Source organism: Thermobia domestica, chromosome 9 (assembly GCF_964235325.1).
Source record: "Thermobia domestica chromosome 9, izTheDome1.hap1.1, whole genome shotgun sequence".
NCBI classification, from domain to species: domain Eukaryota; kingdom Metazoa; phylum Arthropoda; class Insecta; order Zygentoma; family Lepismatidae; genus Thermobia; species Thermobia domestica.
Window position 1 is genome coordinate 124,225,277 of NC_137462.1, and position 16,844 is coordinate 124,242,120.

The 16,844-nt window shown below is 35.3% G+C and overlaps 1 pseudogene; it reads right to left on the minus strand.

Annotated features, from left to right (window-relative positions):
• Positions 1–3,303: 3,303 nt before the first annotated feature.
• On the minus strand, positions 3,304–11,114 carry LOC145660990 (glucose dehydrogenase [FAD, quinone] pseudogene; annotated as a pseudogene).
• Between the last annotated feature and the right edge of the window lie 5,730 nt (positions 11,115–16,844).

Here is a 16,844-nt window from a genome sequence, read left to right on the forward strand (position 1 = left end):
GAACACACATTTGTTACATGATATCTTCTTCCACTAACGAACACTTTTGTCTATGTAACACACCCACTTCATCATTTCTCAATCTCTTCATTCAGATGAGGAATCACTTAAACACTGTGTTTCAGAGCAAGAATAATATATATAACACTTTCATGTACCACCAGAACAGGAGTAAAAGTGAGAGAGAACGCGGGGCACGCCGTCCCTTCACCTCCAAATATATGTTGGGCGTCCCGCAGTTCCTGAAAAATTACAATAGGCTAAGATAGGCAGAGGGATGGTGTGACGTCATGCCGCTACCCACCGTGCCCTTACCTTTTCAGATTCACTTTTAGCCTGCACCAAAACTCATTTTTTCGACAAATGTAACATAATACCTTTATCCTCTAAGCGCTTCAATTATGAGAACTGTTGATGTGAGATCTTTAGAGCGAGTGTTAAGAACAACTATTGAAATGAACAATTATTTGAAAATTAGATTAGTTAAGTATAGATTAAATAATTTTGACTCTATGATGGGATCCGAGCATATTAATTTATTACTGCATTTGGAAGCTCGTTGGCTTTCTAGGTGTAAAGAACTATTCTAAGTGGTAGAGTTTCAACACTTTTTAAGACGAAAGAGCAGAATACGGAACATTTTTCGAAATAATTTTTAGTGTGTCAAACTAGCACACTCTGACGAGATTTCGACCGATTGAACTATCTGAATGCAACCAGGCAACATTGAACAGCAAATATTATTTCGCCCACTAACAAAATGGAAAAATCTTGAAGAAAAAAAAAATATAGCAGTCTCCGGTTATAGAGGGTAAGGTATCGTGTATTTAGTTGGAACTTTCGAAAATCGGCTTACACAAAATTCCGAATAGTGTTGGATGAGTTCGTAAAAGAACACGTCCGTTACAAAGTTCAGTAGCAAAGTATTTTTCTAACTTGGCTGTTTCAGAGTTTTGTTTTCTTTTGGTAAATCTTGTGAGATCAACAAGTAGAATACCAATTACATAACTGTCAATGAAAAAATAATTTCCATTGTTAGAATTGCCATGCAAATCTGTCATGAAACTTTCTAGATACTTCAGTACAATCCTTTCGGATTCATGCGCAATGTATCTCACAATCGCAAACAGGTCTATAAAAGTTTTGCTGCCGTTTATACTTGTGTGAATAAGCATTTTCTTTCATGAACATAATTAACACACATAACAGAAGAAAGATAAGTAACATATATATAATAGGCTTTCGGCATAGATAAGTCGGCATTCTTGGCACTTATTTTTGCCTTTCTCTGATCCTATTCAACACGTTGCGTGTATTTAGAAGAATGCGAAACTTGATTGTTAACATCAGCTTATGGACACTCAACGTCTGATGCTTAGATACTACATCTATTATTATTATTATTATTATTATTATTATTATTATTATTATTATTTATAATAATAATAATAATAATAATAAAAAAGAAATAATTGTCTTGCGATACTGTGGGCGGCCAGTGAAGTATGTCGTCTGTTAAAAACAGTTGGGAACCACTGCCATAGTCGATGGTTCTGCAGAGATATACTACTCTTGAATCCACGACCCATCTTACTCTTCCAACACTTGTTCTACGTCATCACCTCTTCTCCTTTCTTATAGTTTTTCTCTGTACTTCGGCAGATTGAAAAACAGCAATCGTACGTCATACATTGACTACTTAGAAATGACATCGTTATATTATGCTGATGTGTTTGCTTTCATCTCCAGCTGATTGTAGTATATTTTACGCCAATGATGAACATTTCTTTGCTTTCATTTTAGAACGTCACGAGCAACATTACTCTACATAGCTTCAATTCTTTCGTAATAGATATTATACCAGTATATCACATTTAGTTAAATTTAATAGAATTATTTCTCTTCCTCTTCAGCACAATAGACCGACTTTTACTTATGTAAGCAGTATTCAACTTGGTTTAACAGAAAGTGAAAAACTAGATGAACTACCGTACTTTCTTCTTTACGCAACGTACGGAGATGACTATTTCCCAGACACCAGTCACTATATATTATTGAACGTATTGGATACTGATAAAATTGCAGTTATGTAGCTGATTTACTTTTAATTCAAATATCACTTTTTTTTAGGATTTTAGTACTTGTAGATTAACGTATTGAAACATGTTAAAAGAATGCATTCAGCACATTTAGATAGGAAGTGAACAATTAACATGTTTAAATGTTAATATATACAAGTTAGCTTACAATCAGTATTCGCGCATTCAGCAGAGCAGACCAGGATTTAATTCCCTGTGAAGCTCATATAGTTCCTGTCCCATGTTACGTTAAGTTTGTCTCGATGGTAAACGAGGCATTAAACTCCAGATCAATTCTTGCTAGTACCTCATGTAGTTTTCTTCCACGTTAAATTGTAGGTGCGCGTTTCAGATAGCCTCACTGCTGTAAGGGATAGTAAACTCTTAATCTGATCTAAATCAATCATCCGAAGATTTTCCTATCAAATTCTGTAATCCAGTCGTCATTATTTCGGTATTCCTAGTAGTTCAGCGTTTCATGAATTAGGTAGTTCTTGATTTTTAACTCACTACTTAACAGACAAAATAGTTTACATTACAAAAAGGGCAAATTGATCATGTAGTTCAAAATAATATGATTATGCTGCATGATACTTTATTTAAATATATAGATACATGTAGAATTTTACTTCAGTATTAATTATTATGTTTAGTCATCTCTTTACGTATATAAAATTGCTTTTCTTTTAACTCGCATTTAAGTAATCTCGGCTCTCGATGTAAGGATAGGACTAAACTTACTATATATTATATAACTTTAAAATATAAGCAGAAAATGTATGTATCAAAACTTTAAGCAAAGAGTTTGGAGTTTTCAATGGTCAAACTGCAAGTACAATGAGTTTTTCATCTATATCGAGAAATGAAAGAACTGAATCCAAATTTGTATCAAATTTACCCCTAAACAAGCAATTTAGTAGTGAAGCAAAGCATTTTAATAAGGAATTTCTACCTTCTGTAATTAAAAATCAAATGTGGTTTGAGCTCAGCTGTCGAAATAACATTATTCAAACCAAATTTATCATGAATTGATAGTGAATTCTTTGAAGTTCAATCCCTGTGTGGTATACGGACATGTAGGTTTACCAGTATTCAGCCAAATACGAGTAAACCTACATGTCAGGAATTATATTAATTCTTTGAAGAACATAACAGTTATACTTTTCCAAGTTTAATTAAATTTTTATTGCCCTTTTCATTAAAACATATTCATGAGAATTTAAAGCTATAACCAATCAGACTTTATAATGTCGGATCCTTTCTCCCCAATCATAATAGTAGGAGCATTAGTATGAGCACTTGTTATGTAGGGCATAATAGAAGCATCAATAACCCGTAAACTCTTTATACCATAGACCCTTAGCTTGGGATCAACGACAGCTGTTTTGTCATTAGGAGGACCCATTTTGCATGTGCCCACGTAGTGATGAACCGAATTTGTATAATGTTGAATAATACATTTCCAGTAATCATTTGTACCATATGTATGGTCAGTACAACCTTCAAGAGGTTCCGTTACCAATCGAGCACCAATTTTCCTTAAGGCATGAGTTTTTTCAAGCTGGACGCCGATATTCATTCCTTCTATTATCGTCGGAATATCTGCTGGATGGTCAAAATAGTTCGCATTGATTACAGGGTATTCCCAAGGGTTTTTGGACCTTAGTCGAATTGTTCCACGACTTTGAGGATGTAAATCTATAGGATGTATTATAATATGGTTATAATAACCAAGAGGTTCTTTCGGTTCATCAGCAGCAAGTGAGGTGTTTTTTACCAAAGATGTGGTTGCCTCAAACAGAAATTCAATATTTGGAGTATAATTTGGTAAATCGGAATTTTCAGTATGGAGGAAAGCTAGAACAACACCGGTTCCAGTCGATGAGAATGGTCCTACTTGCTTAAGGTGATAGTTATATTGATCACACGCTTTGACTTCTTCAGGTATTGGATACGAAGCAGTCTTGTCCAGAGAATATACTAATCCTCCTATCTTAGCATGATCGTGAAGGTTGTTACCTACTGGAAGATCACGGATAACAGTAATACAGTGTTTCTGAAGGTGGTCTTTGGGTCCAATTCCAGATAGCATCAGCAGCTGAGAAGATCGTAAAGATCCTGCAGAAAGTATGATTTCCTTTCTTGCGAATACTTTGTGACTTTTCCTGCTTTATGAAACTCAACTCCTACGGCTTTCTTTTCCTTTTTATTAATGAGAATTTTGGTAACAAAGGAATTGATTGAGATATATAAATTATTCCTACTTGCAATAGGCCTCAGAAATGACTTTGCTGTACTGTAACGTTTCCCATTGGCACTGGTAGTTTGTGCAAGCATCACACCAATTTGGCTCTCACCATTGATATCCCTATTCGGAAGTCCCATCTCTTCAAAAGCTTCTACTAATGCCGCGGCATTACAATCAATATATGGGAAACGCTCAACAGGTTGGTAACCTCCTTTAGCATGATAGCGAGAATTCGCAAATTCTTCATTTCTGTTGTCTTCAGATTTTAAGAAATATGGAAGAACATCATTGTAGCTCCATCCTTTGTTACCCAAAGATTCCCATCTGTCGTAATCAAATTTGTTTCCTCGTGTGTAAACCATATTATTGATGGTGCTACCTCCTCCGACTACTTTCCCACTAGGCCATGGGCATGTTTGGTTCCCTTGAGAGAGACAAGCATTTTTCTGAAATTCTGTCCTGTATTGCCAATCAATATTGCTTCCTTAAAGGAAACTTTGTTTCGCAGGGATATCAGCTTCATACGGTTGATTTCCTCCAGCTTCTAAAAGTAGTACTTTCCATTCTGAGATTTCGGTGAGTCTGTTGGCTACAACAGATCCTGCACTTCCTGCACCTACTACGATGAAATCATATTCGTTCTCGAAATGCACAGTGTCTTTGAGGGAATTTTTCTTAAAATTTTCAAGCTTCTTTTCTTTGATAGATATGTAAGGTATGGCTGGAGCATCTTCGCACGAAGCATCATAACCATTCAAATTGCAGCGTTGGAAAGAACTTCTGGTGTAACGATGAGGAGAACTCTGCGTAGAAATGTCTGGAATGGAAAAATAAATAAATATAATAACATCTAAAAATTGAGCAGCGACTATTATTTTAAATATCTAAAATTGAATTAACACTACATACGCCTATATTCTATTTACAATAAACAACTATTGTTAAAATAGAGTTAGTAAATGAATATGTAGATTATATAGCTATTGTGTAATTAAACACCCCCCATATATATATATATATATATATATATATATATATATATATAGCCATGAGATAGCTCAAGTAAAAAAAGTGTGTCACGTGTCCTTGGAAATTATAGAAATAGAAATTACTCTCTTTTATGACAGAAAATTTCCTATGTCTTCTTGGAAATATGCTAAGGAATATATATATAAATATATATATATATATATATATATATATATATATATATATATACAGGGTGTTAATGATCTATACCAACGAACTGTAAGAGGTGATTTCTCACATAAAACTAAGAGTAAAACTTCACATGCACCTATGGTGAGAAAGTGCATAATTTCAGAGCTAGGACTGTCCAAAATAGCGCCAAATTTCAAGATGCCCCATTTCAAGTTTGAGAGACTGTGTATGGGAGCCCTTCTCATCGTAAAGAAAGTCACTCGTACGTAATCTAAAAATGCATATTTCATTGATGTTCAATGGGTTTACAGATTATTCCCTGCAGGGTGAAATTCCCAGACATGCCATCAACCGAATTTTGACATATGCTCTGATTTTATGATTGGTCCAAAGCAGGCAATCGATAAGCCTTGATAGAAGTGTACACGGAATCCCTTGGCGTGATGTTGGAAGTGTTAAGGGTCATCAGCAGCACTGTCTCTCGTACTCGGGAAAACGCATAGTGCGATGTTTTCTTTCAGCCTTATAAATGAAGAAAACGTTAAATACCAGTATAACGTGACGAAATACATATCACACGTTATTCGGAAACAAAAGAAACATAGAGCGGCCGGTTCCTAACACTTCAGTCTTCCTCCAAAGGATTGGATGTCCATTGTTGTCAAATTTTATCTCCTGCCTACTTTAGACCCTTCTTGATATCAGGGTATATCTGAAAATATTGAAAAAATATCTGAGAAGTACACCGTGTAGGAGTACCCTCTACACCTATTGACAATTGCTGTAATATGCACTTTTGGATTGTATATGCGTGATTTTCTTTACATCTACGCATCCACAGTCTCTCGAATTCGAAATAGGGCCTCTTGAAATTTGACTTTTCGCGATTTTGGACAGCTCTAGCTCTGAAACTATGCACTTTTCGCCATATGTCGATATTATGTTTTTCTTATTTTGATGTGAGGAATTTATAGTTCATTAACACTCTGTATATATAATGTCAAACTCTAAAGAAATACTAAAAATTCAAATTCATCTTTGAAGTAAGCTCAACAAAATTTCTTTGTCATGTTGAGAGATACAACTTGACAGGATGACGTAAAAATATTTGAAATTTTACAGTTTTGATGCCTATATTTTATGAATATTTAGAAAATTGTTTGTTACAGTAACACAATTTTAGGTAATTTAAACGTACAAACTTCCTGTAACTTTCGATAAATTGGGCAATTGAACCTTTAAATACATCATAATATATAACAAGTATACAAAAGTCGAAGAAGGAGAACGAATTTGACTAAGGAAACACGGACAGAAGTTATTCAGTATGAGAAACTATAGTCTTGTAGTTTAATAAAGATAAATTTTCTATATTGTCTAATAATCAGTAGTCTAGCAGTTTCTACAGTGCTTAATAGCTAAGAAGAATCTTCATTAGAATAAACTTACCAACGTAATGAACTTTTATACAAAATTTGGCAAATTGCGAAAGGACATTAAGAGATGCATCAAGGCAGGATATAATTCATTTATCTACAATTCGGAAGAAAATAACATTAATCCTAAAGAACTTTTAAATTACTTAAAAAACTAGAACTAAAGATCTTCCCGCATATTAAAGTTTTTAGGGGCAGAATGTCCATCATAATGACGAAATAGCTTCAGAAGATATATACGACCATTTTCAATTCCGTGCTGCCACTTGGCATATCATGCTGGAACTACGAGTTTGCTGGCGGGATCAGTGTTGTGTCTTCCTTGTAGGTGCATGTTTGTTGGTAGTGAGTGTTATCAAATGGCACTGAAAATCAACCGGTATTTAGAGGCTTATGTAATGGCCTTTTCCATACATTGTGGCCACGTACGTAACTTTCTGTATGTACGCATTGTGAGTCAGTGTTGGGATAATGGGCTTATACTCAGGGTGACTACTACGAAAGCTATTGTGGCTCGTAACACACAGCATATGCTCCTTGCGAACTATTCACCCACTAAAACCACCAGAAGAAGAGCTGCAAGCAAAGTGACATCCGTAGTGCTAAGGGATATGCATCGGTGTGCATGCCAAGAAAATGCACAATACAACGTGATTCGGGCCAAATATTCCACCTCGCAACGTCAAGTATGAACAAAACAATCACAAGCGCCTTAGATTGAAGCGTGTATAGAAGGTTAATGGACACCACCTGTTACCGCGTGTAAGTTGCTAGTGGTCTGGTGATATGATAAAGGTGGTTGGGTCACCTAGAGGTAATAATCCTCACTTAATGTTCAAAGAATTTATTTATTCCAATTTAGAAGCCTGGCACCAGACTTTCCCCTGGAGCCGCCACTACAACTGTTTCAAAGTGTTGTAGCATAGAATACCTATGCTGATCTCAGGTCTTATCCCCTTATTCTGAGAAGAACAACTCTAGTTATAATATCTGGAAGCTAATAGTAAAGGAGATAGATGTGTGGGATTAAAATTTAAGAAAAAAAAATACATCACAGCACAATAATTTAAAGTCGTGCAATAATTTAACCCCCTTTACATTCATAACTAGAGATTAATTACGGTTCATTTTGGGGCGTTCCTTTCCCTAGCCCCAACTGGGAATGTGTCAGCAGTTCTACGTGTATACGTGCAACCTCATGGCTCCATCCTGAAAGAAATAGCAAGTAAATTTCACAGTTGGGTTTACTCACCAGATTGGAAAGATGAAATCTCCAACACATCTGATGGACGAAAATAATTTATTTTATCGGTAGAGCACAACACTAATAAAGTATATTTACACAATAGATCTTGGTGCACCACTTAGATGTTATAATTGTATCTCAGATATATATATATATATATATATATATATATATATATATATATATATATACTTGTAACTGATACATTCCAACACTTGACTTTAATAACTTTAAAAAATAATAAATATTTCAAGAACCAAATTTTTCACTGTAAGGTATTACTTTGGAAACTCATTATTATTATTATTATTATTATTATTATTATTATTATTATTATTATTATTATTATTATTATTATTATTATTATTATTATTATTTTAGTTATAGAAATGCTCCTCAATTTACCAACAACAGTTAATATTCCTCGAGATTTCACCATGGAAGAAAAGTTCCACTGAAAAGTTCATTCGCGTAGCGATAAAATAATGTAGTACTGTTCTTTACAACTACCACCAAAGTTCATTGCTTAATTAAATATGAGTTCTTGCTGTCATAAGCCACAACAGTTCATCCTATTCACCGCATCTGCCGATAATATATCTCATTCAAGTCTGGAAATAGAACCTACGCAGTCCAGATTGTGTCCTCTCGTCTCGTGGTGTCGTTTTTTACAGCACAGCGTAGTGAGTAATACTTCTAATGAACTAGAAATGTTATGATATACTGTACCAAAAGAAGGCATCTCAACTGCACTTTTACTTTTGTGTTTTTAATTGTACATTCGAGACGAGATATACTGTAGTCATGAACCAATGATGACACACATGACCAGTTAAGTTACCACACTGGTATTACAGAACACCTTCTGGGCTCGTTGCGCAGTGAGGTATGCACCTCCAGTAATATAATGTAAATCCTATCATGACAGATCACCAGTAAATAACATGATCCACGATATCCAGTATGACTAGCGGGAGTAGTAGCAATTATAGAAATGTTTAGTTGACTCAACTAACATTATGATAGAATGTTGGCTCTCGTAAGTTTTTTTTTCTTTTAGTAACGGTTATAATATTAATGTAATAAAAAGAAACTCTCAGCCACTCACTCCTGAATGGAGCTATATGCTCACAATCTCACGGAACACAACTTGCCGTGTCGTCTCCCTTCCTATAAAAACTTGAACTACCTCCTCTCTTTGGCTTCCTTGCCAATATCCACCACCCTACACAAAGAATTGTCGAAACTCGCCCCTATGGTCTATGCTTTCCAAATAGCAAAGAGCCCAAGGCGATGTTCGTGGTGGGTGGCCACAATGCACCTTCAGACAATTAGCTACCAAAAACATATAGAAAAACTTTAAATATTTCCTAACTTGATTAATTAATCTACGATATCACGACGCCATTATTAACTTTAGACTGCCTGTAACAGAACCATATCAGTCACTTCATCAAACATTCAAGATTTGATAGTTTAAATCGCAGTTAATCACAACACTATGCGATTTTATTCTGAAACTGCAATGACATCTAGTACGTGCTGCCGCCCCTATGGGGTGGTGGTTTGAGAAGGTACCAATCTGTCTTCTGTCAAGAGCAGAATAGATTATTTACTTGACAATATGTAAAGATACAGAGCATATAGAATATATGAAACATATAGCAGCATAAACTATAATATGACAACTCTTTTAATTTACACAATCTTCATTTTTCCAACCTTCGGTGATGTGACGTCTGCGAATCTCTACCAGCCAATCTTCCAAGAGGGGAGGGGTGAGGTATACCACAAACACAGTTATAATTTTGGAAAACACAGAGGTCTAAGTATCTCTGACGGAGTGGACCACGATGTAAAATCAAATTTTAAATTATTCTCGTAATTTCCAAGAATATCTTAGCGTAATACGACAGTATTAGTATTTTTTTTTTTTTTTTTTTTTTACAAAATTGGTCAAAATAAATAACACACATTCAAACTAGCATGGTATTATGGGTAAAGAAGAAATAAATCCGCTCGTTGACGAGCCATGACGATAGCCTACGACGCTTGAGCTATCAAGGTTGTGAAATTCGTGTCAAAGGTATGAAAAACCTCCTCTATTCAACTACCAAGTTCGGCTAAAAATTTTATGAGAATAGAAAAAATAGGAGAGAGCCATGTTGAACACAGTGATCCCAACTAGAATTCAATTTCCAGACTTGGGTTGCTATATATTAACCATAGTATTGTTTCTTTTTTCCTAGTGTTATACTAGGCATCCTCCTTATATCGAGGTAGCAACAGTGGACTAACAGATGTCCAGTAAGAATGCTGTCTCAAAAAAAAAAAAAAAAAAAAAAAACCTCTTCGTTCATTCCCTTCTGTCTATCTAAGTTCTGCATGATATTGAATACAGAAATATATTTTTTTTATGCAGATAACTTCCAGTATTACAGCAGTAATTGATATGTTAATAACTATGCTTCTAAATAGGGATATCTTTAATTTCGTAATTTAATTTCGTGCAATGTAATTTAATTTAATGCAATGTAATTTAATTTCGTTTCTTCAATACCAAAATATACATTTTATCCTACGAATACTGTCGTATTTCACTCTGTGATACCTAATTATGAAATTAAGTACTGATCAACATAAATTAATTCCGTTAGAAACTATTTAGATTTTGATATGCAAATGTGCACTCATCTGCATTTTGATATGCAGATGGAGAGCTGAGGGCACTCGGTTCCCTACACGCGTCACATCGCTGAACGTAAGACGAACTGCAGGAAACTGTGCAAAGTACCTGGCAGTTTCCAAAAGGAAGAAAGTTGTTACAGTGGATGAAATATCTCCATCTCACTGCAGGTGATCACATTCGGGCGATCGTAAACCGTGACATTTAAGGCAATAAGCGCAACAATTTTATTCATCAGTGCAGGGAAAGCTTTCCTCATGGCTTTATGGTTGTTACGTTATTCGGATATTAGGCTAAGTTGCTGAGATGCAAGATGGACAGAAACGTGAAGGTGAATGCAAGATGCTTCCAAGAATCCATTCTGACACTTATCTATCGAAGAGACATCCCACAATTGCTTGGAATGGACGCGAACCAGATGATGATCCATATGGACAAGACTTCGAGTCATACGGCCATAACATCACTAAGATTTTTATCAGGAAATATCAGAGGAATTAAGAATTGTATCATTCCATTTAAATACTTTTCTATAAAAAGCCAAATGGAAGACCAATGGGCGTTCGCGCATTTGGACTATTGGAACGACGTCTTCAACATCACCGCCCGTGCATCCTGGATGTTATCTTGAAAGCTTGCAAGGAGGACTGGTTCACAATTCCCATTAATGTTCTGCGCCGGAGCTTGCAGCAATAGAAACTGCGATAGCGTGTGATAGTCCACAACACTGAGGATCCAATAGATCATCATTGATGGTGGCGGCGCGGTATCTCTTAATGTAAGTACCTATAAAAAATGATCGGATATAAGGCGAACAACCTTCCCTACTTCGTACAAAATCTATACTTTGCCTCCATATTTGTACCCTCTTCATCAGACCCGAGTTTGACTATGGCAAATATCTTATCAAGTAATGGGAATGAAATCCTAGAAACGCTGTGTGTTAATGAAATTTATTTACACGAAATTGTAATAACAATATAAAAATTCAAGTCCAAAACACCTATAAGCAGAGATGCAAAAAATCCGGCTTTTTTGAATCGATGGTTTTTTGCACATAAAAAGCTGGCTTTTTGGGGAAAAAACGAGAATTTTGGAAATTTTGGCTATATTCATTTTCATGATTTTTCTGTTTAAATAGCTTTCTTATAGTATACTCTAAAGTTAAATAAGATCCCATGACCTGAATGCCATATTTCGCTCTGGAATTCACCATCATGATGGATGGAGCACATGGTTTATGAATTAAAGTAAACATAAAGTACGTAGTATTTGAGGGCAATTTTAGAAGCTATTTAACTTTATTTTAACTTCTGAATTATCGATATTTTTTTTCTCTAGATCATTTCTCATTTGGCACCCGTGTTTCACTTCTTAGAGCTTAGTACTCTAGTTTTTAGTACATAATTAAACTTATGTTTTTCCATATATCCATCAGAGCGTACGTTTTTCAATATATCTGTCAGAGCGTACTTCCACATTTCCCTTATACTGTAGCTGTGCAATGATTTAACAATAATCTCCCGGACACAACCTTGAATACCATTTGATAGAAATAATCAGTATCGGATTTAGAAAAATATTTGGGAGGGATTTTTCTGAATAATGTCTGTTTTTTTCTAAAAATTTCTAACTTTTATTTAAGAGGAGCTTAAGTTTGAGTACAGGCATAACAAATATTTCGTTTCGTTTGTATATTGAGCTATAATCTTCCAGGTACAACCTTGAAGACCATTTTATACTGATAATCAGTGGCGGATTTAGAAAAGTGTTTTGGGAGGAGCTTTTCTTATTAATGCTTAGTTTTTTTCAAAAATTCATATTTTTCTTTTTTTTTTATTTGAGGACAGCTTGAAGTTTATGAGTAAAGGCAAAACTAACATTTAGTTTGTTTTTGAAATTCCCTAATTTCGGGGTAGAGGTTTCAATCCGAAAGACATCCCCACCCTAACCCCCTTCGTAAACCCATCACTGCTGGTAATTAATAATAACAAAGGTTTAAAACCGATTAGAAAGTAAGTCGGCCAGGACTTACAGTACACGCACTATCTTTACATTCACAGATGGAATTAAGAAAAACTTTTGTCAAAATGGTCGAATGCGGGGTTGAATCCCGGACTTCTTTCTCTGTGGCCACAAAAGCTCTACATTGACTTCTGTCCTTATCCAATTCAATCCAGTTTCTATTCTGTATTCCTATTTCTGCTAGATCCATCTTAATATTGTCCTCCCATCTGGGCCTAGGTTTTCCTAATGGACGTTTCCCGATTGGATTTCCAGTTAAAACTTTGAAAGCGTTCCTACTCTCTTCCATTCTGGCTGCATGACCTGCTCACCCGAACCTCCTAGACTTGATGACTCTAACGATGTTTGGTAAACCTATAAATTATGTAGTTCCTCCTTATGAAGTTTCCGCCATTCCCCATTCCCGTTCCTCTTGGGTCCAAATATTCGTCTCAGAATTTTATTCTCAAATAATTTCAGTCTGCGTAAGCGACCATGTTTCAAACTATAAAGCATAACAGGCATGATTATCATTTTATATATTTTAAGCTTTAAATTCCTTCACAGAATTCGCGACGACAAAATATTTTGAACTGAATAATAACAAGAATTTCCTGATTTTAGTTGATATTTAATTTCTTTGTGGGTATGATTTTGGTCTGGTAATACTGATCCAAGATATTTGAAAGTATCCACTGTGTCGAAAGTATTAATTGATATTTTAACGTATTCATTACTTGCCGTAACTTCCTTGTGAACTTACTTCCTTGTATTTATATTTCACTGCATTTACTCATGTCCCTGCAAGCGTTTAATAAGGCCTCGGCATTTCTTTCGATCGTCCTGTCAGATTTACATCATCAGTATACACCACAACCTGGTGAATACCGAGTGAATACCATTCAACTCTAGGCTGTGGTTCCTATCTTTGATTTTTCTTATAGTGTACTCCAGAACAAAGTTGAATAATAACGGCGATAACGCATATCCTTGTTTCAGGCCAATCTCGACGTAGAGACTCGCATTTTTCTACTCGGACTTTACTCTGGAATTCATTTAAACACTTAATAAATCTAGCTTTATCGGTATTCCAAATTCTGTAAGAATGTTGTACAATGTTTCCCTCCTTACCGACTTGTAAGCCTTTCTAAAATCAATAAACAGTTGATGTACTGGGTAATATATGCCCATTTCTTTTGGAGTATTTGTCGAATGGTAAATATCTGGTCGATTTCGACTAAATTCACACTGATAGTCTCCAACAATTTCATCTACGTATGGGGTCAATCTTATTAATAGAATGTTAAAAGAAATGCCTCGATGACACTATGCAACACTCATTTTGTCCTTGTCTTATAATAGTGATTTCCTGTATTGTTACCTTGAATGTGACTAGAAATGGTGTATTTTTTCCATGAAACTTCGCTTATGTAAGTAGCAGCATCGAAAATATGGAATTTGTCATATATTAATTAATTTATATGCGCATCTTAAAATGTTTCTTGCGTTAAGTTGCATTTAAATTCGATTGAAGAACCTGCAAACACGGAGAGATTCGCGATAGAATCAACATGCATTGGGCAGAGTGTTTTAAGGCTATTTCTAAGGATTTAAAGGTATATGTATATACAGGGTGTCCCAAAAGTAGGTATTGCATTGATCAAGCATAACATTCTAATTTATGGGTGTTTTTGCTTCGGCTCTTCCGAGCTTAAGATGTAAGTAAAAACACATTAAGAACAAATAAAGAAGCTAAGTCTACCTGTTGGATAACAATAAGAAATGATATAAAATGCAATGAGCTGATCACTACGGTACTATATACCTACTTTTGAGCCACCTTGTATATTTATAACAAAAGAATATCCTATTATACTGCAATTGTGTCATAGCATGCCTTTCTTATTAAACATTGCAGATATGAACCATTAATATACAACCCTACTATCCTAACCAGATTTAAGTGATCTTATTCGAGATCTAAGTCTGAGTAGAGATGGTAGGTTGGAACATAGTTGATAAATCAGTAAACGCAACAGCTCAAAGGAGACGGCACGAACAGTTTTCCAAATTTTTTGTATGAAAGCTGGATTGTTGTTATAAGTATTTATGCTTTAAAGATACCCTGTATTCTGAAAGAGTGGCGTTCGTTTATAGACAGCTCGTATAGAAGTCTTAAGGCTGTGCATTTGCACAATGGTAATAAGCACCTGTCTATTCCTGTGATTCATTCCGCCTCTATGAAGGAAGACTAACAGCTTGAAGACCTTATTCGACAATTTAGAGTATAGAAAATATGGGTTGCAAGTAATAGGGGACTTCAAAATTATTGCCTTACTCATGGGTTTGCAGGGTGGTTTCAGCAAATCCTCGTGTTACCTTTGTTTGTGAGACAGTAGTGATGCCGAGCACAACGGGAATAAAACACTGTGAGGACACATAACGTAAAATAGGAGCCACTTGTGGAACATATAATGGTATTGTTACCACTTCTACACATTAAACTTGGCATTATCAAGCAATTTGTGAAAGCTTTGGATAGAGATTCTGACACATTCAAGTTTTTACAAGACATGTTTCTGCAGCTATCTCATGCTAAGATGGAGGCTGGAGTGTTTGTAGGACCGCAAATGATAATTCAGTCCACTGAGGTCTCCACGTTGCTAACTGAGATTGAAAAAGAAGCCTGGAGCAGCTGTGGGGCAGTTGTTCAGTGTTTCTTAGGAAATTACAGAGCTGAAAATAATGTGGAAATTATGAACATGGTGACAAACCATGGCGAAACGCGTTGGAGGATGTCACTTAAGTTGCATGTTCTTGCCTCTCATCTGGACAGCTTTAAGGAAACTATGAGTACAGAGGAAGACGGTGAGCGATCTCACCGAGACATTATGACTTTCGAACGCGGTTACCAAGGACAATATAACGAAAACATGATGAGGAACTACATCTGGGGCTAATTCATGAAAATGATGATACGCATAAACAAAAATGTAGGAAAAGGACACATTTCTAAGGTATACACAGATACATATGGATATCTATCATGGTCGCACGAAGGGAGCAGAGAGGGTCCCCCTGACTCACGACAATGTATACGTAATATAGCAAACCATGTATATTAAATACCAGAAATATCAAATGTAACAGTCATGGAGATGGCCCCTTGAAAAAAATTCTTGGGGCGCTTCTGATATCTATGTACCCAAGTTAAGTACTTAAGTAGCCTACTCTTTTGATGTTATAATAGGGGTGTTGAGGAACTTACCTTTAATCAATTTAAATGTAAAATCTAATATATTTCATAGCGTTATGTTTTTTCAAACAAATCGATGTTAAACTTACAAAAGTGAAGTTTCATGAGAATTATGCACATTTTCGTAAATGTTTAATGAAATATGACTTTGGAATCAACAATAGCAACCGAAGGACAATTTTTTTAAAGTATTGCATAGTGTAATTATTACAATCAAATTTTTCGTCTTTCTTGTGAATGGGAACAGTAATTGATTCTTCCACTCTTTTTAAATGTATTCCATAGTTTTTCTTTTTTTATATAAAAAAGTATCGTAACTATATGTTGAATTTTCTTGTTAAAAATTCAGAAACCTTCAGCATTGGGTAAACCGTGATAGTGATTCTACAGCCTAGGAAACCATACGCTCAGATGAACCGCCTATTACGTATATGATCCATGAACAGAAAATTCGATACTTTCCCGATTCTGAACAAGCTTAAGGAGCAGTCTGTGCATTACAGAGATTGGAGTTTTACCGATTTTGCAGATCCAAAGCACCTGATAAGTGGTAACATATTATTACGTATGTGATCAATCAGTGAAAAATTTGTTCGAAATATTCATACAATGTATATGAAAGTTAAAATTTAACTGAAAAATTTCAAGAATGTACAGAACCACCCGAAACGAAGCTCTTGATGTGCAGATTTCTCTCATGTTTTTCTTTATTTTGCTTTAAAAAGAGGG